This window comes from Phyllobates terribilis, unplaced genomic scaffold, assembly GCF_046119375.1.
Source record: "Phyllobates terribilis strain yellow unplaced genomic scaffold, ASM4611937v1 Scaffold_7__3_contigs__length_470593459, whole genome shotgun sequence".
Taxonomy (NCBI): Eukaryota; Metazoa; Chordata; class Amphibia; order Anura; family Dendrobatidae; genus Phyllobates; species Phyllobates terribilis.
In genome coordinates, this window is record NW_027362767.1 from 407,253,470 (window position 1) to 407,277,822 (window position 24,353).

The 24,353-nt window shown below is 42.1% G+C and overlaps 1 long non-coding RNA gene across 1 annotated transcript; it reads right to left on the bottom strand.

Annotated features, from left to right (window-relative positions):
* On the bottom strand, window positions 1-24,353 carry LOC141153274 (uncharacterized). The gene is made up of 4 exons (XR_012247275.1): window positions 24,297-24,353; window positions 24,106-24,185; window positions 23,916-23,995; window positions 1-693 (listed from the first exon to the last, which is right to left on the bottom strand). It is a non-coding gene; the product is annotated as an uncharacterized lncRNA (long non-coding RNA).

Genomic DNA, 24,353 nt, shown 5'->3' on the forward strand with positions numbered 1-24,353 from the left:
TTCTCGGTACTTGTCACTTGCACACAGTTTTTAAAGAAATTCTACAAGGAGGTTGTTCCAAACATCTTGGAGAACTGACCGCAGATCTTCTCTGGATGTCGCTTGTGCAAATCCTTCTGTCTCTTCATGTGATCCCAGACAGACTGGATGATGTTGAGCTTAGGGCTCTGAGGGGACCAGATCATCACTCTCAGGACTCTTTATTCTTAATGCCATTGACCAGATGTTTGGGGTCGGCCGCAGAATAAATTTGGAGCCAATGAGACACCTCCCTGATGGTATTACATGATGGATAAATATCTGCCTGTATTTCTCAACACTGAGGACACCATTCCTGACCAAATACTCAACTCTGCTGAAATGCAGTCCCAAACTTACAAGGACCCTCTACTGTGCTTTACTCTTCCTGCAAACCCTCATTATTGTGCCGCTCTCCGGAAAACAATCTGCCTTCTGTTACAGAAAAACATGTCACATTTGGATTCATCAGTCCATACCAACTGCTTCCATTTTTCTGCACCCCAGTTCCTATGTTTTTGTGCATGGTTGAGTCGCAGGGCCTTGTTTCCATGTTGAAGTTATGGCTTTTTGGCTGTTGTTCTTCCATGAAGACAAATTCTCCAAAGGCTTCTTTCAAATTGTAGATGGGTGTAGCTAGCACCATAGGTTACTGCCGGTTCTGAGATGAGGACACTATATAATAAGCAACAGCAATATAAATAAAAAGAGAGGGCACTATGTAATAAGGAACGTCACTATACAGAGAAGACACTATATAATAAAGGATGGCACTATACATAATGAAAGAAGACACTATGTAATGAGGGACATCGATATACATAATGAAAGAAGACACTATGTAATGAGGAACGTCTCTTTACATAATGAGAGAGGACACTAATGACGGACGTCAATATAGATAATGATAAAGGAAACTATGTAATAAGGGATGGCACTATACATAACGAGAGGATGCTATGCAATAAGGGTTGGTACTATACATAATGAGAAAGGATGCTATGTAATAAGGGACATCACTAAGCATAATGAAAGAGGACGCAATGTAATAAGGGATGGTGCTATACATAATAAGAGAGGATGCTATATAATATGTGATAGCGTTATACATAACAAGAGAGGATGCTATATAATAAGGCATGACACTATACATAATAAGAGAGGACACTATTTAATAAAGTCACACATACATATATATACAGTGGTGGCCAAAAGTATTGGCACCCTGCAATTCTGTCAGATAATACTCAGTTTCTTCCTGAAAATGATTACAATCACAAATTCTTTGGTATTATTATGTACATTTAATTTGCTTGCAAGGAAAAAACACAAAAGAGAATGAAGCAAAAATCAAATCATTGATCATTTCACACAAAACTCCAAAACTGGGCCAGACAAAAGTATAGGCACCCTCAGCCTAATACTTGGTTGCACAACCTTTAGCCAAAATAACTGCGAACAACCGCTTCCGGTAACCCTCAATGAGTTTCTTACAATGCTCTGCTTGAATTGTAGACCATTCTTCTTTGGCAAACTGCTCCAGGTCCCTGATATTTGAAGGGTGCCTTCTCCAAACTGCCATTTTGAGATCTCTCCACAGGTGTTCTATGGGATTCAGGTCTGGACTCATTGCTTGGCACCTTAGAAGTCTCCAGTGCTTTCTCTCAAACCATTTTATAGTGCTTTTGGAAGTGTGTTTTGGGTCATTGTCCTGCTGGAAGACCCATGACCTCTGAGGGAGACCCAGCTTTCTCACACTGGGCCCTACATTATGCTGCAAAATTTGTTGGTAGTCTTCAGACTTCATAATGCCATGCACACGGTCAAGCAGTCCAGTGCCAGAGGCAGCAAAGCAACCCTAAAACATCAGGGAACCTCCACCATGTTTGACTGTAGGGACCGTGTTCTTTTCTTTGAATGCCTCTTTTTTTTTCCTGTACACTCTATGTTGATGCTTTTTGCCAAAAAGCTCTACTTTTGTCTCATCTGACCAGAGAACAGTCTTCCAAAACTTTTTAGGCTTTCTCAGGTAAGTTTTGGCAAACTCCAGCCTGGCTTTTTTATGTCTCGGGGTAAGAAGTGGGGTCTCCCTGGTATCCTACCATACAGTCCCTTTTCATTCAGACGCCGACGGATAGTACGCGTTGATATTGTTGTCCCCTCGGACTGCAGGGCAGCTTGAACTTGTTTGGATGTTAGTCAAGGTTCTTTATCCACCATCCGCACAATCTTGCGTTGAAATCTCTCGTCAATTTTTCTTTTCCGTCCACATCTAGGGAGGTTAGCCACAGTGCCATGGGGTTTAAACTTCTTGATGACACTGCGTACGGAAGACACAGGAACATTCAGGTCTTTGGAGATGGACTTGTAGCCTTGAGATTGCTCATGCTTCCTCGCAATTTGGTTTCTCAAGTCCTCAGACAGTTTTTTGGTCTTCTTTCTTTTCTCCATGCTCAATGTGGTACACACAAGGACACAGGACAGAGGTTGAGTCAACTTTAATCCATGTTAACTGGCTGCAAGTGTGATTTAGTTATTGCCAACACCTGTTAGGTGCCACAGGTAAGTTACAGGTGCTGTTAATTACATGAATTAGAGAAGCATCACATGATTTTTCAAACAGTGCCAATACTTTTGTCCACCCCCTTTTTTAGGTTTGGTGTGGAATTATATCCAATTTGGCTTTAGGACAATTCTTTTTGTGTTTTTTCATTGAAGACAAATTAAATGAAGATAATAATACCAAAGAATTTGTGATTGCAATCATTTTCAGGAAGAAACTGAGTATTATCTGACAGAATTGAAGGGGTGCCAATACTCAGATAATACTCAGTTTCTTCCTGAAAATGATTGCAATCACAAATTCTTTGGTATTATTCTCTTCATTTAATTTGCTAGCAAGGATAAAACACAAAAGAGAATGAAGCAAAAATCAAATCATTGATTAATTCACACAAAACTCCAAAAAAGGACCGGACAAAAGTATTGGCACCCTCAGCCTAATACTTGGTTGCACAACCTTTAGCCAAAATAACTGTGAACAACCGCTTCCGGTAACCATCAATGCGTTTCTTACAGTGCTCTGCTGGAATTGTAGACCATTCTTCTTTGGCAAACTGCTCCAGGTCCCTGATATTTGAAGGGTGCCTTCTCCAAACTGCCATTTTGAGATCTCTCCACAGGTGTTCTATGGGATTTAGGTCTGGAATCATTGCTGGCCACCTTAGAAGTCTCCAGTGCTTTCTCTCAAACCATTTTATAGTGCTTTTGGAAGTGTGTTTTGGGTCATTGTCCTGCTGGAAGACCCATGACCTCTGAGGGAGACCCAGCTTTCTCACACTGGGCCCTACATTATGCTGCAAAATTTGTTGGTAGTCTTCAAACTTCATAATGCCATGCACATGGTCAAGCAGTCCAGTGCCAGAGGCAGCAAAAGCAACCCCAAAACATCAGGGAACCTCCGCCATGTTTGACTGTAGGGACCGTGTTCTTTTCTTTGAATGCCTCTTTTTTTTTCCTGTACACTCTATGTTGATGCTTTTTCCCAAAAAGCTCTACTTTTGTCTCATCTGACCAGAGAACATTCTTCCAAAACATTTTAGGCATTCTCAGGTAAGTTTTGGCAAACTCCAGCCTGGCTTTTTTATGTCTCGGGGTAAGAAGTGGGGTCTCCCTGGTATCCTACCATACAGTCCCTTTTCATTCAGACACCGACGGATAGTACGGGTTGACACTATTGTACCCTCGGACTGCAGGGCAGCTTGAACTTGTTTGGAAGTTAGTCGAGGTTCTTTATCCACCATCCGCACAATCTTGCGTTGAAATCTCTCGTCAATTTTTCTTTTCCGTCCACATCTAGGGAGGTTAGCCACAGTGCCATGGACTTTAAACTTCTTGATGACACTGCGCACGGAAGACACAAGAACATTCAGGTCTTTGGAGATGGACTTGTAGCCTTGAGATTGCTCATGTTTCCTCACAATTTGGTTTCTCAAGTCCTCAGACAGTTCTTTGGTCTTCTTTCTTTTCTCCATGCTCAATGTGGTTCACACAAGGACACAGGACAGAGGTTGAGTCAACTTTAATCCATGTTAACTGGCTGCAAGTGTGATTTAGTTATTTCCAACACCTGTTAGGTGCCACAGGTAAGTTACAGGTGCTGTTAATTACATGAATTAGAGAAGCATCACATGATTTTTCAAACAGTGCCAATACTTTTGTCCACCCCCTTTTTTAGGTTTGGTGTGGAATTATATCCAATTTGGCTTTAGGACAATTCTTTTTGTGTTTTTTCATTGAAGACAAATTAAATGAAGAGAATAATACCAAAGAATTTGTGATTGCAATCATTTTCAGGAAGAAACTGAGTATTATCTGACAGAATTGCAGGGGTGCCAATACTTTTGGCCAGCACTGTATATATATATATATATATATATATACATACATTTTCCTGCTGAATGAAAAAATCCCCCATGCTGAGCGTTTGAAAACTACTATGCACTATACCATTAATATAAGATTAGTCACTGAGTAACACACTAGCACGGTGCCCCCCATTAACCATAATTAGTCACTAATCCGCCTTCCAATAAAAAAATAAATTTATTACCCATTGTGCCTTTTCTCCGCCCAATTCCTTACCAGTAACAGTCCTGAGTTCTCGCACTCCACTGTACTAGTTCCGTGCCCCCTTCTGACCATTCAAACCATTCCCCCACCAATCAATTACAAGTTTCTGTCTGGTTTCCTCTGTCCCACCCCCCAGTTCATTATAAGTCCTTGTTCTGTGTCCTCTCACCCAACCTCCCATTCATTATAAGTCCTTGTCCTGTGTCCTCTCACCCAACCCACCTCCACCCCACTGGACTAACATTGTCCTAAAAAAAGAGTGGAATCACTTCTGCAGACTATCCCCTGTGGCTAGGCTCCACTTTTATTCAGTACTGGTACCTGCTAAATGATGCAGGCAGTGTGATGATGTTACTGCCTGATCCATAAAGAAAGGCGTGGGGCGAAAAAGCTGAAAATGGCTTCCTGCAGCTACACTGCTACATTCAGTTGCAGGTAGTGGAGCTGTAGGAACGCTCCCTGCCTGCTGATTTGAACAGAAAAAGACTTTAATGAGAACAATCAGGCTATGGTGTGGGTTCCCCCAGGAGGCTCAGACCCCAGGCAGTAGCCCAGCCTGCCCTCATTATAACCCACCTCTGATTTCATACACCCATGTTGTAATCTGGACTTCTAAATTCCCCCCCCCAAAAAAAACAATTTGATTAAGTCAAAGACATGGCTGCTTTCTTGTATTCCCACAATGCCTCTGATATTGCAGCTCAACCCTATTGAAATGACTAAGCTGCAATACCATGCACAACCTGTGCACATGTGTGGCACTGTTTCAGAAAATAACAGACACTTTTTTTAAAAAAAAAAAAACTTTGTTGAAGAAGGGATGGGACATAAACTACCCTGCTCGACCCTTCCATTAAACATGCTTGCTAAAAGGGTTTATGATCTTAACTCAGTTGTTCTGTATGATCTAGAGAATGAAGTTGCTCTAAATCGATTATTTCAGCCTGTGATCCCAGGGGAGGTTGGGTGTTGTAGTTTTGCAACAGCTGGGGAACTACAGGTTGGATAACCTCAAGATTTACAGGGCTCAATGGCAAATAGGATAAGTCAAGAAATAATGGAAATAAAATAAGGCTATCTGGAATCTCCAGGCTGACTGTGCAGATCTGGGTGAAGGATCTCTTTGTATAGATGGAGCATTATTGTAATGTTCCCACACTGCAGCTGCTTATACCATTTGTCTTCTATCCTATAATTTAATGGATGGTGTAAATGTCACAGGGAAAGCCCAAGCATTTCCTGTAAGCGAGCGATTTCCTGAATGGATATGAAGAAAGAGCTGCGGGCACGGGAGACACAGAACGCTCTCAATTACGTGTGTCAGAAGGAAGGCATTCAGGGCTGAAGCTCAGGATATACGGTATATGTAGGGGTTTTCCCTCCTAATTCGGGGGATATCCCAGGATGGGACCCAGCATGTGGACTCAGGACCTTTTGAGTATTTCCAAGAAAAATATATTTATATCGGATATCAATCAGTATTGGAAAAAATACATCCTTGTGAAATCAAGGCTTCTTCACCAAGAATATATCCTTCATAGGATGTTCTTGTCTCTTAAAATCCCAACACAATGAAATAAAAGTGGACCAAAATGATCGATATTGACCATCTGAGACAACCATCTCAAGGAAATTATACACAAGTTGTGATCTGTCAAGATGGACAGATGTATGGCATGATCAGCCGAAATCTTTCTTATGAATGATGTGGTGAACTATTGATCAGCTGTATTTTGGCCAATCATGATTCTATCTATGGATATGGCTAGTTGAGCCAACCATTGATGCTTTCGATATGGAAGAAGGTCAACTCAACTGAAAATGTGGTACCATGTGAGTCTTTACATCGACAACACCTTATAAAAAGGGTATGTCATGTTCATGGTCTTACGATGTTAGTAGAGGCCTTCTCTGAATTCACGATTGCCCTACTAATCAATGAAGAGTGTGAACATGGAAAATCTTTTTCTCACCTAGGTTGGTCGAAGAGTTAAGCTTCACCATTAGATAACTGACTGCGTAGAAATAGGGGTCTTCTTGATCACGTCTTTATGACATTTGTGGTAGTACTGAGTTTCTGTCTTTTGGATTCGTGATTAGGCAACTTCATGAAGATCATGAACATAAATAGTCCTTTTACTGTGCCTTAAGGCTAAGTGCCCACGATGTAGAAATGCTGCAGATTTTTTCTGCATCTCCCTGGCAGGAAAAACGCATGCGGATTTTACATGCGTTTTTCCCGCCAGGTAGAAGTGTTTGTCAAGCGTCTTTGCATGCATTTCTGCATGCGGGTTATCAAGCGCTTTTCCAAGCGATTTTAGCATCACTTGGAAAAGTGCTTGACAACTTGGTCACACTATATAAATCCATGTAACCGGCATGGATTTATATAGTGTGACCAAGTTAATAGTTGAAAAAAAGATTAAAAATGGTAAAAAAATAAAAAAATAAACATTATACTTTTCTCCGCTGCGTCCGGTCTCTTGTACGGCTCGCGGTGGTGTGAAAGGACCTTTCATGATGTCATTTCGTCATGTGACAGGTCACGCGACCGCCGACGTCAGCGGTTGCGTGACCTGTCACATGAATAAATAATGTCATGGAAGATCCTTTTAGACCATCGCGAGCCATTGGGGAGCCAGGACGCATCATACAGGAGACCGGGGGACATCGGAAGGTGAGTATAATGTTTATTTTTTATTTGAAATTCTTTTTTAACAGGTTCTATGGTACCTGGGTCTGGAGGTGAGTCTCCTCTTCTCCAGACCCGGGTACCATCCGCACATTGAATCGCTTAATATCCGCATGTGCACATGTAGTGATGCGGATATTAAGCGATTCAATGCAAGTCAATGGCGGCGAAAACACCACGTGTCCGCAAAATTAATGGACATGCTGCGTATTTTTCCGCAATGATAATCCACAGCAGAAATTTAACCAGCATGTGCACAGCACATGCGGATTATCATTGGGGACCATGGGTCACATATTACCAAGTGTTTTTTAAGCGTTTTCGCTGCAGAAATTCCGCAGCAAAAATGCTTGAAAAACGCATAGTGGGCACGCAGCCTAACACATCATCTTGTAACCAGGGATGTTTGGTAAGCGTCACTCCACGATGTCTCTGAAGTATAAAAAGAACAACAGCAGCACAAGGGTCTATATAGCTCTGACGCTTCGAAGTGCCCATACACACTTGGCTTACATTCTTCGACTTTGGCAGGACCAGCCAAAAGTCTTTGTCTGGAAAACCAAAGACCAAACATGTTTAATATCAATATATTTGCCCAATCCTTAATCCTCAAGTTGGATTAAGCCACCGCATTTCTTCCTATTCAGGAAACATGCACACTTGACCTCACTGAGCGTGCAGGCTTATGGGGTCTTTGTTAGGAACAGCTGTCTCCAGACAAGCCTTTGCCCAACAGTTATTGAAAATGTATGATCAGTTCTAGAAATAGGACTGTAAAGATGTTGGTGAAGATGTGGGATTTACATCTTCTGAACTCATGATTGACCCTTAAAGGCCAGGAAGTCCTGTGACCATTAGGTGGTTGCAATTGCTCCTACTTATTCAATGTTGACCAGTATTTTTTGTAGAGATAATCTAATATAAATCGAGCTTGTCCGTGTGACAGACTTCCTTTAATTTTATAAGGAAAAGCATAATTCACTCAAAGAGTCCATGAAGAAGATTTCTGATGTTAGAATCGAAACGCGTTGCAATATACTTATAATAAGGGTTTTTTGGTACCTGCCTGATTGATGACTTAATCCTCCGTACGAACCTCTCCACACAGCGCCCATAGAGATGGACCTCTGTTCGTAGTATAGGCAAACAATAGTATACGTAGTCAACGCTTAATTGATCTGTGTACATAATTACTTAATAGTACCCAACTTATGAACCTTATGATCCAGGCCATGGGATCTGGATGTGCTCTGTAAGCTTTAGACTTGCTGTAAACAGATATCACACAGATGGTAGATGGAGTAATGTGATGATTTTTCTAAATATTGAGAATATACGAAAAGACCAATAATACTACAGAAGAAGGTTACGTGTATTCCATCATGGTTTGTAAGAACTGTCATTCTTGATCATCGGTGCAATTATGGCAACAATCAATCGTCGGCAGATCAAATAGTTTTTGAGGGCCTAAAAATTTCTGTTGTTGCCAACCCTTTCCACCAAGTAATCTGGGGCTGTGCTATACAGATTTGCAAAAACATTTGCAAAACCCTGGTCTGGCATCCACTCAAAGTTTTTGATGTCTCAGAGGCATCCCATAAGTTTTCTATGGGATTAAGGTCTGGAGACCGGCTAGGCCACTCCATGACCTTACTGTGCTTCCTTTTGAGCCACTCCTTTTTTGCCTTGGCTGTATGGTTTGGGTCATTGTCTTGCTGGAAGACCCAGCCACGACCCATTTTTAATGTCCTGGCGGAGGGAAGGAAGTTGTCACTCAGGATTTTACGGTACATGGCTCCATCCATTCTCGCATTGATGCGGTGAAGTAGTCCTGTGCCCTTAGCAGAGAAACACCCCCAAAACATGTTTCCACCTCCATGCTTGACAGTGGGGATGGTGTTCTTTGGGTCATAGGCAGCATTTCTCTTGCTCCAAACAAGGCGAGTTGAGTTAATGCCAAAGAGCTCAATTTGACCACAGCACCTTCTGCCAATAACTCACAGAATCATCCAGGTGTTAATTGGCAAACTTCAGACCGGCCTGCAGATGTGCCTTCTTGAGCAGGGGGACCTTACGGGTACTGCAGGATTTTAAACCTTTAAGGCGTAATGTGTTACCAATGGTTTTCTGGGTGACTGTGGTCCCAGCTGCCTTGAGATCATTAACAAGATCCCCCCGTGTAGTTTTAGGCTGATCTCTCACCTTCCTCATGATCAAGGATACCCCAAGATGTGGGATTTTGCATGGTGCCCCAGATCGATGTTGATTGACAGTCATTTTGTATTTCTTCCATTTTCTTACTATTGCACCAACAGTTGTCTCCTTCTCACCCAGCCTCTTACTTATGGTTTTGTAGCCCATTCCTGCTTTGTGCAGGTCTATGATCTTGTCCCTGACATCCTTAGAAAGCTCTTTGGTCTTGCCCATGTTGTAGAGGTTAGAGTCTGACTGATTAATTGAGTCTGTGGATAGGAGTCTTTTATACAGGTGACTATGTAAGACAACTGTCTTTAATGCAGGCAACGAGTTGACTAGTAGCGTCTAACTGGTCTGTAGGAGCCAGAACTCATAATGATTTGTAGGGGATCAAATACTTATTTCTCACTGCAAAATGCAAATAAATTTATCAAATTTATATAATTTGATTTTCTTGATTTTTATTTTGGATATTCTATCTCTCAATGTTAAAATTAACCTACCCTTAAAATTATAGACTGTTCATGTCTTTGTCAGTGGGCAAACTTATAAAAACAGCAAGGGATCAAATAATTATTTCCTTCACTGTATGTGGGGGAAAATGTTGCCAAAAATGATAATTTTTAGACCAAACTGTATGTGGACGATTGTTTGCATCGACCCATGTAAAAGGGTCTTACATGAGCATCAATCAAACTGTTATTGTTGATGGGGCTGAAATCTACTCATGTAAACTCTCCTACTAAAACTTTACTGTGTTTGGCCTCATTTATTAATCGGGTAGTTGTTCCACTAGGATACAGGAAAAGTACCTTTTTCCACCCTACCATCAAAAGGCAAGAAGGCCATTCCTTGTTGAGTAGGGTTGCAATTTGTGTTTTTGCCTCCAATGTTTAGTTTGCATGGTCTATCGGGAGAAGGTGTAAACTTAATAGAACTGGGTCAACCTAAACTTGGACCATTCATCCATAGACCTTACACGAGAACAGGAAAGCCTCAGTAAAACACAATATGTGGTTGAATAGTGTTAGACCAAAAACACAGAGCAACTCGTAGTAAAAAGTAGGTCAAACCTCCAAAAGCTTTATGGCGTGTTATTACATTGTGTTTTTTTGGAAACCCGCCAAACAGCAGTCTATAGATTGCGATGCCCTACCGGCACAAGCTTAGTCATGGTAGCATCATTATTGATGTCTCATATGTAATCACAGTGACTAATATTGTTTTCCCCCGGTGACTGGAGGATCTCCAAAAAGGCTTTTCTCCCAGTGCCATAGTAATTCAGTACCATGAGAATATAGACATCGTAATTCCCCATATCGGTCAATGTCATCATGACTTGTTATATACGAGGATTGCAGGAAACGGTGAAGCCAGCAGTAAATGACTTTGGGGTTTTAATCATAAAGACATGAGAAAATGGTGACATAACAGCTTCAAAACAAGTTATTGCTTGTCGAAGAGAAACAAAGAGACGGGAATCTGTCAGATCAAATCATTCCATCCACTGGTCTAACGATCACAACATCACTATGTTTTTTTACATTTTCGTACGTTTCGGAGCTAGACGTAGATCTGTTTCCATATCAAGGTGACAAGCCTTGTTCCTATACCATCACTTTGTACTAAGCGTTTATCTGTTACTGTACTTTGGGGGGAGGGGGCTGCTGCAGTTTGTAGATTAAGCATAAGATATCTACTTATACCTTCAGATATACAGAATTCCACCCACACAGGATATGGTGTGTGATCTCGGCTTGTCCTATCTTTCAATCTTCTTAATGTTTTTGTTTCCCGCAGTAGAACATTTTCACTTCTCCCTATAACATCTTTGATACATAAATAGCTTTCCGCCTCCTCCTTTTCGTTGGATCTGCCTATATCTGGTAAAGAATACTTCTTCTATATTTTATTTCTAGAAAATTCTTCATAAGCAATAGGTGTAGGGTAGATTTACATAGGATATGGACAACACATTTTAAAAAAGACATTGAAAAACTGGAGCAAGTTCAGAGGAGATCTACCGGGATGGTGAGCAAACTGCAAACTATGTCCTACGAGGAACGGTTAAACGATCTGGGAATGTTTAGCTTGCAAAAAAGAAGGCTAAGAGGAGACTTAATAGCTGTCTACAAATATCTGAAGGGCTGTCACACTGTAGAGGGATCAGCTTTATTCTCATTTGCACATGGAAACACGAGAAGCAATGGGATGAAACTGAAAGGGAGAAGATACCGATTAGATATTAGAAAAAAATTATTGAAAGTGAGGGTGATCAATGAGTGGAACAGGCGGCCACGAGAGGTGGTGAGTTCTCCTTCAATGGAAGTCTTCACACAGAGACTGGACAGACATCTGTCTGCGATGGTTTAGTGAATCCTGCATTGAGCAGGGGGTTGGACACGACAACCCTGGAGGTCCCTTCCAACGCTACCATTCTATGATATTTGGGACCCATTCATCTTCTAGCATAGAGATCCTTAGGTCTATTGTCCTGGTTATTTTTTCTAAATTCACTTATACCACAGTTGAACCCACCGAATTTGATAGGATCGACCATAAATGTCATATATGGAAATATGGAAGCCTGACTTTCCCCTGATGGAACAGATTGGGAATGTGAAAGTTTTGTACATTCACTGACTGAGGTTGACTAACACAATAAAATACAGTTGAAACCAGAAGTTTACATACACTATATAAAAAGACACATATGATGTTTTTCTCAATATCTGATATGAAATCAGAATAAACCTTTCCTGCTTTAGGTCAATTAGGATTACCATAATTTTTAATATTTGACAAATGCCAGAATAATGAGAGAGAGAGAATGTTTTAAGGCATTTTTATTACTTACTGCAAAGTCAAAAGTTTCCATACATTTCATTAGTATTTGGTACCATTGCCCTTAAACTGAATGACTTGGGTGAAACGTTTGGGATATCCTTCCACAAGCTTCTCACAATAGTTGGTCGGAATTTGGGCAGATTCCTCCTGAGAAAACTGGTGTAACTGATCCAGGTTTGTAGGTCGCCTTGCTCGCACGTGCCTTTTCAGCTTTGCCCATAAATTTTCAATAGGATTGAGATCAGGGCTTTGTGATGGTCACTCCAAAACATTGACTTTGTTATCCTTAAGCCAATTTGTTACCATTTTGGCAGCATGTTTCGGGTCATTATCCATTTGGAAGACTCATTTCTGCCTAAGCTTTAACTTCCTGGCTGATGTCTTGAGATGTTGCTTCAGTATTGCCACATAATCTTCTTTTCTCATGATGCCATCTATTTTGTGAAGTGCACCAGTCCCCCCTGCAGAAAAACAACCCCACAAAATAATGCTGCCACCCCCATGTTTCACAGTTGGAATGGTGTTCTTAGGCTTCCAAGCTTCTCCCTTTTTCCTCCAAACGTAACGATGGTCATTATGCCCAAAAAGTTCAATTTTAGTTTCATCAGACCACAGGACATGTCTCCCAAAATTAAGGTCTTTGTTCCTGTGTGCATCTGCAAACATTAATCTGGCTTTTTTATGTTTCTTTTGGCGTAATGGCTTCTTCCTGGCAGAGTGGCCTTTCAGTCCATGTTGATAAAGTACTCGTTTCACTGTGGATATTGACACAATCTTACCAGCTTCCGCCATCATCTTCACAAGGTCTTTTGCTTTTGTCCTTGGGTTGATATTCATGACATGCCAAAGCACGTTCATCTCTGGGACACAGAACCCGTCTCCTTCCTGAGCGGTACGATGGTTGGACATTCCCATCTTGTTTGTACTTGCACATAATTGTTTGTACAGATGAACGAGGCACCTTCAGGTATCTTGAAATTGTATCCAAGGATGAGCCAGACTTGTGCAAGTCCACAATTCTCTTCCTGATATCTTGGCTGATTTATTTAGACTTTCCCATGATGACACACAAAGAAGCAGTGTGTTTCAGGTGTGTATTAAAATACATCCACAGGTGTGTCTCTAATTAACTCAGATGCTGCCAAAAAACATCAGAAGCTTCCAATCACATGACATCATCATATGGGCAGTCCAGAATTGTTTAAAGGCATAGTAATCTTAGTGTATGTAAACTTTTGACTTTGCAGTAAGTAATAAAAATGCTTTAAAACATTCTCTCTCTCTCTCATTATTCTGGCATTTTGCAAATATTAAAAATTATGGTAATCCTAATTGACCTAAAACGGGAAAGGTTTATTCTGATTTCATGTCAGATATTGAGAAAAACCTCATATGTGTCTTTTTATATAGTGTATGTAAAGTTCTGGTTTCAACTGTATAACCTTTATTAGTACTTCATAAAAATTAATTTCAAAATCCACCGTGCTATGTACAGCCTATCCATTATGGCCCTACTACACATACACATACCACTAATACAGGGTAAAAATACCTATGTAACTTGTTAGGTTAACCTGGATTATATTACATTGTTAGTAAGAGATTACTCTGACATTATTGCACCAATTCCCTCTCGATGTATATTTTTAGGAATATTGCACTATGCCCTTTTTACCTACGTAGCACCACTATGTTGTGCAAAATCCTAATATTAGAAAATTATCCTAATAAATTATTTGTCCTAGTCCTAGAGAGACCCTGACCTACTTGTCAGAACCAAACACACAGGTGTGAACCTAAAAGACTGCCCTATACATACACCCCTATAATGATATTACGGCATCCTATTAGCTGGTATCAGGGTTTATTGCTCATGTAATCCCTGTGCTCGTCTAAATATATTTGTACATCGCCTTAACTCATTTCACCCCCCCACAGCACATCAGGAGGCTAACACCTTAATACAGTGGGTATGGAAAGTCTTCAGACCCCTTTAAATTTTTCACTCATTGTTTCATTGCAGCCATTTGGTAAATTCTAAAAAGTTCATTTTTTTTCTCATTAAAGTACACTCTGCACCCCATGATGACTGAAAAAAAACAAATGTAGAAATTTTTGCAAATTTCTTAAAAAAGAAAAACAGAAATATCACATGGTCATAAGTATTCAGACCCTTTGCTCAGTATTGAGTAGAAACCCCATTTTGAGCTAGTACAGCCATGAGTCCTCTTGGGAATGATGCAACAAGTTTTTCACACCTGGATTTGGGGATCCTCTGCCATTCTTCCTTGCAGATCCTCTCCAGTTCCGTCAGGTTGGATGGTGAACGTTGGTGGACAGCCATTTTCAGGTCTCTCAAGAGATGCTCAATTGGGTTTAGGTCAGGGCTCTGGCTGGGCCAGTCAAGAATGGTCACAGAGTTGTTCTGAAGACACTCCTTTGTTATTTTAGCTGTGTGCTTAGGGTCATTGTCTTGTTGGAAGGTGAACGAACCTTCGGCCAAGTCTGAGGTCCAGAGCACTCTGGAAGAAGTTTTCATCGGGGATATCTCTGTACTTGGCCACATTCATGTTTCCTTCAATTGCAACCAGTCATCCTGTCCCTGCAGCAGAAAAACACCCCCATAACATGATGCTGCCACCACCATGTTTCATTGTTGGGATTGTATTGGGCAGGTGATGAGCAGTGCCTGGTTTTCTCCACACATACCGCTTAGAATTATCACCAAAAAGTTCTATCTTTGTCTTATCAGACCAGAGAATCTTATTTCTCATAGTCTGGGAGTCCTTCATGTGTTTTTGAGCAAACTCTATGCGGCTTTCATATGTCTTGCACTGATGAGAGGCTTCCGTCGCGCAACTCTGCCATAAATGCCCGACTGGTGGAGGGCTGCAGTGATAGTTGACTTTGTGGAACTTTCTCCCATCTCCCTACTGCATCTCTAGAGCTCAGCCAAAGTGATCTTGGGGTTCTTCTTTACCTCTCTCACCAAGGCTCTTCTCCCACGATTGCTCAGTTTGGCTGGACGACCAGGTCTAGGAAGACTTCTGGTGGTCCCAAACTTCTTCCATTTAAGGATTATGGAGGCCACTGTGCTCTTAGGAACCTTGAGTAATGCAGAAATTCTTTTGTAACCTTGGCCAGATCTGTGCCTTGCCACAATTCTGTCTCTGAGCTCCTTGGGCAGTTCCTTTTGAGCTCATGATTCTCATTTGGTCTGACATGCACTGTGAGCTGTGACGTCTTATATAGACAGGTGTGTGCCTTTCCTAATTAAGTCCTATCAGTTTAATTAAACACAGCTGGACTCCGATGAAGGAGTAGAACCATCTCAAGGAGGATCACAAGGAAATGGACAGCATGTGACTTAAATATGAGTGACTGAGCAAAGGGTCTGAATACTTATGACCATGTGATATTTCAGTTTTTCTTTTTTAATAAATTTGCAAAAATTTCTATATAATTTTTTTCAGTCAAGATGGGGTGCAGAGTGTACTTTAATGAGAAAAAAATGAACTTTTTAGAATTTACCAAATGGCTGCAATGAAACAAAGAGTACCCACTGTACATTTCTGCTATCACACACATTGATTGTAAGCACAGAAGCATTAATGTTTTCACTCTTGGCCACGATAAGAGCCACGCGTGGTGGCGGCGGAGGCACGGATGCCAGGCAGTTATAGATTACACCCCGCCTCCCTGCACGGATGCACACTCGATCCGGTCAGTCGCACAACCCGTAAGTAAGAACCAATTGCATGTGGCCACGTCAGGAACGTGTGAACTTGCGCCATCTGCGATGCGGCGGTATCTATCAACAGAAGACACTGAATCGCCGGCAGGAGCAGTCACAGACCGCTGTGTGCCGGCACAGATCGGTGCCGGGCACAAAAGGCAGGTAGTTAGCAACTACATGCCTATTATAAATCCTACAACAAACATGGAGTATCACAGCCAGAATTACCAAGATATACATTTTATTAAATAACACACAGTGCACCCCATACATTTTAAAAAAACAGGATAAAAGGAGATATTAAACAGACATGGATACCAAACTGGATGCCAAAATTACATAGAACATCTGCTACATTGGAGGCTGAAAAGCTCAATAAATACCCAGATTCAATTAAATAGGTAGATATACCAAGAACATGCACAAGCTGCCCGATACAGTATCTGTATTAGGATAGTGATCTAGTAAATCATCCTAACCTGAATAAATTACTATCAGCAAGCAAATAAGTCCCATAGAAATGAGATTATTCTGATCTATGCCAACATTATGAAGTGATCATATGAGACTCTGTGCCACCAGCATGTAAGTACAAAGCTAATATTGCATGGGTAATGTCTAAATTAGACAGCATGCAGGTATGCACAGGACCCCACAAGTCACTGCACAACATGCAGAGAGCCACATGTTCAAAGGAACAACAGTATGTACAACAAGCAGCATATCCAAAACAGTCAAAACATATATAATATAATGAGAAGGAAGACCAATCTGATCATCCAGCAGGAAACACCCCTGACGCGCGTTTCGCCGTCAGCTTATTCTGAGGTAGTTCTTAGGCACACAGAAAAAAAAAGGATTTTTGATGCTGCACCATGAGGATGTATATGAGCAATGGATTATGAGCATGTAGCCTCCTTGGAAAAAAAAAGGTTTTAAAGTATGCATAAAACTCCTGAAAGCAAGGTTTATGGTGTAAGGCAGGGCATTCCAGAGGGTGGGTGCAGCATGGGACAAGTCCTACAAATGGGACTAAGGATACAATAACTTAAAATTCTATTTTCAGGTCAATGGCTGCTTTACCGTTAACGACTGACATATTGTGGGGCACATATGGTTGATTGCCCTAAGTATAAGAAAATGTTTAGCTGCACAAAATTAAAAAAAAGGAAAGTTGCATCACTAACACTGAAGATTCAGGGCAGTGCAATGCCCCAGACTTCTGGCCGGGTTCCCCGGATGTATGTGCAAGCACCATTTTGAACTGTATTGGTGTCCACATAATGCTGATACATTTTGATCCTTTGGTAGAGCAGGGAGCCATGGGTCCCCTGCCCCACAGCTCTCCATCCTGGCTTCTGTAGGTCTACTGCCTACAAAGTGTCCACATCCCGGCCCAGGCGGCACAATGAAGTCACTGCATTGTGCTGCCTGGGGGAGCCTGCCCTCTGTGCATGGGAGAAAAGGTCTCAGTTGCTTGGATTAGATGAGTATAATATTTATTTTTTGTGGGGGATTGGTATAGAGGCATTTTTACTTTGGGATGAGGCAATGGCGTAACTTGATGCTCGTGGGCCCCAATGAAACATCTCCTAAAGGGCTTCCAACTATTGCAGGTTTTTAATAGTAATAGACTTTTCATATGGGCAAAAAGGGACCTTTTGGGCCCCTAAGCTCCAGGGCCCGAGTGCCATTCCAACCCCTGCACCTATCATAGTTACGCCCCTGTGAGGAGATACTCAGGAGGCATCATTACTTCTTAAGGGGGTATTAATACTTTCTAAAGTGTGTTCTCAGGGGTGGGCACTATCACTGGGTTCAGTGGCACAATATTTTTGTTATGATCTGCAACATGAACTAAGGAAAGATAGGGGAAAGCTGTCCCTACAGTAAGACTAAGCAGAATCCCTATGATGTAGCGGGCTGCCTGTTCCTAGCGAACAGACCCGCCTTAGTCCTCGGCTAGTCTGAACGAAGACCTATAGCATACGGGGAGGGGTCCCTAAAAGAACTAAGGACTGGGACAAAAAATAGGACACCTCCTAAACAGAGAAGTTGTTGCAGAACACAAAAAGATAAACTGACAAAAAGGTACTAGAGGTCCCAGAAGGACCAAACAAACTGACAGAGAAAGGCACAGAAGCACCTGGCTAGAGAAACAGTTAAACACTGAAGTGCAGCACAGCCAAAAGGGCGGAGCTGGAATATAAAGGCAGATGGTCACGTGACCGCAAAACACAAGATGGAAAAAAACAAACAGGAGGGTTCTAACAATTTTTTTTGCCCTAGGTACTAACAACCCACCCTATGCTATTGATAATAACAACCAAATTAATAACTTTTGGTTTATAAGGCATCAAATAACCTAAATCCAGACATGACAGAGGTCATATTTCAATATTGTTCTGCGTTTTACACAATTTCACAGTTAAAAAAAGGGAAGTCCAGTCAAAATGATTTTCGGATATGTCATAGCTACATGTTAGAAGATGGCATTGGTTAAGTCTGGGATCTCTGACTAAGCTGATTCCCAGAACGAAAGGGCTCTGCGGAGAGCGATCAAACCCCCTAGATACTACTGGAAATCTGACACAACATTCCAAGCAAAGGAGCATGAAAACCAACATGTCCGACATCCCATCCATGTCATCTCCTCACATGACTCATGACACATGTGATCATTTGGACTGGATTCCCCCTCTTAAAGGGAATGTGTCATCAGAGAATGAACGTAAATCATTTAAAGCAGGTTTTTCTGTTAAATATAGTTTTTAAAAAATGTCATTTTTGTTTTCCACATTACAATCTTTATGAAAAATCAAAAATATTTTTCACTGTTGTTTTTTTTTTTTTTTTAGACTCTTAACTTCCTGTTGTTTCAGGAAGTCCAAATGGACATTAGCAGCAATGAACAGACTCTGACCCTATCTATTATATTGAGGCATGTAATGTATGTGTGTAAAAGTCATTGTAAAGGGAGGCGGAGAAGGTGATCTGTGACAACACAGGATCCATCAATCACAATAGGTGATATCTACTATATATAGAGGTGTTATCAGTCATTGTACAGGAGGGGGAGGAGGTGAGCTGTGACATCACCTATTGTGAATGGTGGATCCTGTGTTATCGACTGTATATATAGGTGTTATCAGTCATTGTACAGGAGGGGGAGGAGGTGAGCTGTGACATCACCTATTGTGAATAGTGAATCCTGTGTTATATACTGCACATAGAAGTGTAATCAGTCATTGTATAGGAGGGGGAGGAGGTGAGCTGTGATATCCAATAGAGAAAGCAGAAAAATCCAGCTCACAGATAAAGTCCAAAAAAAGTACATTTTATTTTCCAAGGTCCATGAAGCAAAGATTAAAATTGTGTATTCACAAAAAAGAGAATGCAGGCATCTTTTGACGCGTTTCAAGCGGCAAGCGCTCTTCGTCAAGATCCTTGACAAAGAGCGCTAGCTGCTCGAAACGCGTCGAAAGACCCTGCATTCTCTTTTTTTGTGAGTACACAATTTTAATCTTTGCTTCATGGACGTTGGAAAATAAAATGTACTTTTTTTGGACTTTATCTGTGAGCTGGATTTTTCTGCTTTTTCTCTTGGATGTTGCGCCCTGCCCAGGTGCTACCCGTGCTCCAGAAGTGTGGAACTGCAGGTGGTGAGCTGGATTTACTTCTGTGACTTTGAGCTGTGATATCACCTATTGTGAATGGTGGATCCTGTGTTATCGACTGTATATAGAGGTGTTATCAGTCATTGTACAGGAGGGGGAGGAGGTGGGCTGTAACATGACCTATTGTGAATGTTGGATTTTACATAAATACTCAAGCGGCATCGAGCTGCCTAAGCCAGCCTATAAGGCCAGGGATTCTGATGTTACTGGAAACCAAGTTAAAACAACGAGTATAAGAACAGAAGGAACCTGGCATGGGAGGAAGGAGATGGACGGCTGTAGCGCTGGAGTCAGGAGAAGTGCGTGACATTTACTTTGCTCTATTAGTGAATAGAAGGGGGTCCTGTATTTAGAATCTTCAACTCTTAGCACAACTACAAAGCAGCTAATAAGAATGTCTCTCGATCTGATGGACCTGACTTTAAAAGACATCGCATTGCATTTTTGCAGGGTGTAATGCTCAATTTCCCCTGTGGGGGCACTGCAGGGAAACTGAGCACTTACAAGTCACATTCACCCACAGATTACAGTTGATCGCTGGTGATACATAATTTGCTTATTGTCCAGGGACCCTTCTAACAAAGTAGTGATTGTCCAAAGCAGAGAATCCCTTCATCTATACTGTAGAACTTTTAGTGATCAATGTCCAAATTTGTTTCCTCCTTCCTATGAAGAAATTTCTATCTCACATTAGCGAATTATCTTTCATTTCTGAAACAGATACTCCTTTGATTTCCCATACATCTTCCTCTTTCTTTTCTATGGGGCCCTGGTTTTCTTCTTCCAGTAAGATGCCCTCATCCATATTTATTGTTCTCCCCCAGGCTTATGCCCCTGTTTGCAGTCGGTTATTAGTTTCCTTCTTAGATATGAGTCACATGTTTTGCATCTCGGGCCTGGATTCCTTTGCTCTAGGACGTTTTTCTTCCCTCAGTGGAAATGACAGTTCTCGTCATCGACGTACACAATGTGGCAGAGGCTTTTTACTGTTCCCCGTCCATGAGTTTGCGGAATATACACATATATATATATATATATATATATATATACCATTTGTAACTGTACAATGACTCTGCATGTTATGTTCCTGCACCTGCTTCTTCATCTGTGACTTCACTTAAGGGAATTGATCTCTGGCCGCTTTCCTGTAGGCCTTTGTACGATTCTGAAACTGAAATCTCTCATTTTCTTCATGTAGCACAGGAGATATTGAAATGTACGTTTTCCGTTATGAAAAATGATGATGAGAGACCACAACTGCTAATAATTTTCTGTCACCATCATGCACAAGAGCTATATCGCCTCATTGAAAGACGTCATTTCGGAAGTCATGAGTTGGCCGCGCTCAAGACCTGAAATTACAGCTTTGTGCAAAAAATGGGTTAAAAAATGTAGGAGGGAAACAATTACGGCTTCCGACCACCGAGTAATTTACATTACGCATCATGAAAATTACAATAAACACAATTTTCCCTGAAAGAAGAGAAAGGTGGATGGTCAACATTCATGGGGTTCAAGGATAGAAATGTGTTTTATTGGCTTTCAAAAGTCAATTACATTACATCGGGAAAAGTTGGAGGTTTAATAAAATGACAATTGGCTTGCCAACGAGAAATGAGCGATGCCTTGACCCTTAAGGATCCCTCCAACATACACAGAAATGCTCAGCTCGGCCAAACGCTCTTACATATGTTATCTACAAGAGAGATGCTGTCAAACTCCTCTGACGGGGACTTATCTTGGGGGAGAACGAAAGGATCTGCTGTTGGAAATCCAACAGGCCACATCCTCCTCTCATCCAATATTATCTGTTGGGGGAGAGTCGGGATGTCTATGTGGGCCTTTGGAACTAAGAACAACTTTCTCAGCAGAGCAAAGACATCCTTCACATTTTTCTTCAACTGTGGCTTCCAATATGTTGGTGTAGAACTTAGCTACTACATATACTGTACACCAATTTTTCAACTCTCCATGATGTTCAGGAGGCTCCCCAGAAAAGTGGAGACCTTTTTGGACTCCTGGTAGAGTAGGCAAATCACCTGGATTATGCTGAATCTTCCCAAAACCTCCCGGAAAGCTACACTTCCTGAAGGCTTCATTTGTGGATGAGGTGTGAAGTGGGTCATAGAAAAGGCATTGAAGGGAATTATTGTAAAAAAAAGGGTCATGTCTATGTGTCACCCAGGGGGATATAGGGTACTCGGTACCCGGGCCTTTTACCTTGCTTAGGATGTCACGGCAGTCGGCTCCCGGGCCCGTACTCTGGGGTCTCTCTTGAAAAAGGGGTTTTTAGTGTATAGTTTGTTTCGTGACGCCACCTGTGGTTTCCGGTAATGATCACCGGCGCTGCTGCAGACCTCCGGGGGTGATGAAATGGCAGCTGGAATGTTTCTGCTTCCCACAGGCGGAGCGGACCCCCGGGGCAGAGTTGATGGAAGGGATGCAGGTGAAAGATGGCCAGGTCAAGGGGAATGACGGACACGCACACAGGGGGTTCGCTTCAGTACCTTTACTGGAGTAACGGCAGGTATGGTCCAGGGTACTTGCTAGGAAGGGTGCACTTCAGGACTTCTCCCCAGTGAGCGGGTATAAGGCCTCCTGATCCGTGTCTCCCTCTCTCTAAGCTTCTAGCCAGCCTGAAACTTGGCCTAGCTTCTGTGTTGTGTTGCTCTCTCACCTGACCGCTTGGTAGTAAGACCTTTCTTTGGCAACCACTATCCCTGGATGCCGGGGCCTTCGTGGTTCCTAGTCCGGTTATTGCTGGTAGCTTCAGGATGACCAGGGGTCTGGAAGCCTCCTGGTAAGCCGATAGTCCCTACTGGGTATAGAGGACCCTGTAGGCGTGGACCCAGTGTCTGGTTTGTGTCTTGGGGTGAGCCTATGACGCTCCTCTGCCCCCTCAACTCCTCTCTCCTCTCCTTACTGCCTCCGGCCACACTCGGGGCCCTCAATCCAGCAGCAGACGTGCTGCGTCTTCACTGCTCTCAGTGGCAGCACACTCTCTGAACTCTCTCTCAGACTAAACTGAACTGCCTAACTCCACCCTCCATATATATATATATCCCTAACAGGGCTCCCTCTGGTGGTATAAGGTGGAAGGGTGGAGGTGTCTGCATGCAATGAGGGCCTCTTGTGGAGAAGTCCACCCATGCACCCTTTTGGGTCCTGTGGTACCTGTGAACAGCAGGGTGCCGCATCTATGGTGCAATTATTTTTGTAGAAAACATTCAGCCTCCACCCAAAAATTTACAAATATGCCCATACAGAAAGTTATGGAAAAATGCAAGAGCGCAATAGGGTCTTATCCAATTAATAAATGTTACATAAGTATTAAAAACTGCTCACCTAGTAGGGTTTTGTGGGACACAACACCTATAAAGCCTGGACTTCAAATGCTGCAGCTTACTATGGATATGTCAGAGATAGATGCTGGGAAAGGAAGTTGTTACTGCGCTCTCTGGAGTCACGACAAACCATTAGTATGGATAAAAATGTAGGTTTATTGTCTACGCGTTTCAGAGTCCACCGACTCCTTCCTCAGGACATACATTTTTATCCATACTAATGGTTTGTCGTGACTCCAGAGAGCGCAGTAACAACTTCCTTTCCCAGCATCTACCTCGTACAGAAAATGGCTGAGGGTTACACTTTGTGGAACTACAAACATCCACTGAACTCCATGCAATGGTTACCCGTCAGTACAGGTTAAAGGGGTTATCTAACTGAGAAATTGCAGGAATTATGAGTTAATGAAGGGTTTGGGGGAGGTGGTGTCCCACATTCACAATCCTCATCTATTAGCCAGAGGAAAGATTGTCCATAAAGAACGTTTCCTATTCCAGAGGACTCAGCCAACAGCCTGGACTCTGTGTAATACTTCATCTCTCCTGTTGGGGAACTGCAGGGAAATTGAGCCCTTAATTCCAGATTCCTTCACAGATCACAACTGCTGACTTTGGATCTTAGCAGTGGGACATCCTGTTATCAAAAAATTTTGGGGGCGACCCCTGTAAGAAAGAGTAATTGTCTACCGTGAATGGGAGTTGATGAGTGGGTGTTCCACATTCGTAATCCCCATCTATTAGCCAGACCATAAAGTGTCCACAAAGAGCGTCACCTGTTCTGGAGGATTCACACAACAGCCAATTGAGTTGGGGATCTTCGCAAGAGGAACATCCTGTGATCAAGGAACGAACCCTGGAAGAAAGAGTAATTATCAACCGTGAATGGGAGTAGATGAGTGGGTGTTCCACATTCGCAATCCCCATCTATTAGCCAGACCATAAAGTGTCCACAAAGAGCATCACCTGTTCTGGAGGACTCACACAACAGCCAATTGAGTTGGGGATCTTCACAAGAGGAACATCCTGTGATCAAGGAACGAACACTGGAAGAAAGAGTAATTGTCTACCGTGAGCAGGTGTTGACAAGGGAGTGTTCCACATCCGCAATCCCCATCTATTAGCCAGACCATAAGGTGTCCACAAAAAGGACTCACCTAACAGCTAAATGATTTGGGGAATCTTCGCAGAGGGATATCCTGTGATCAAGGAAC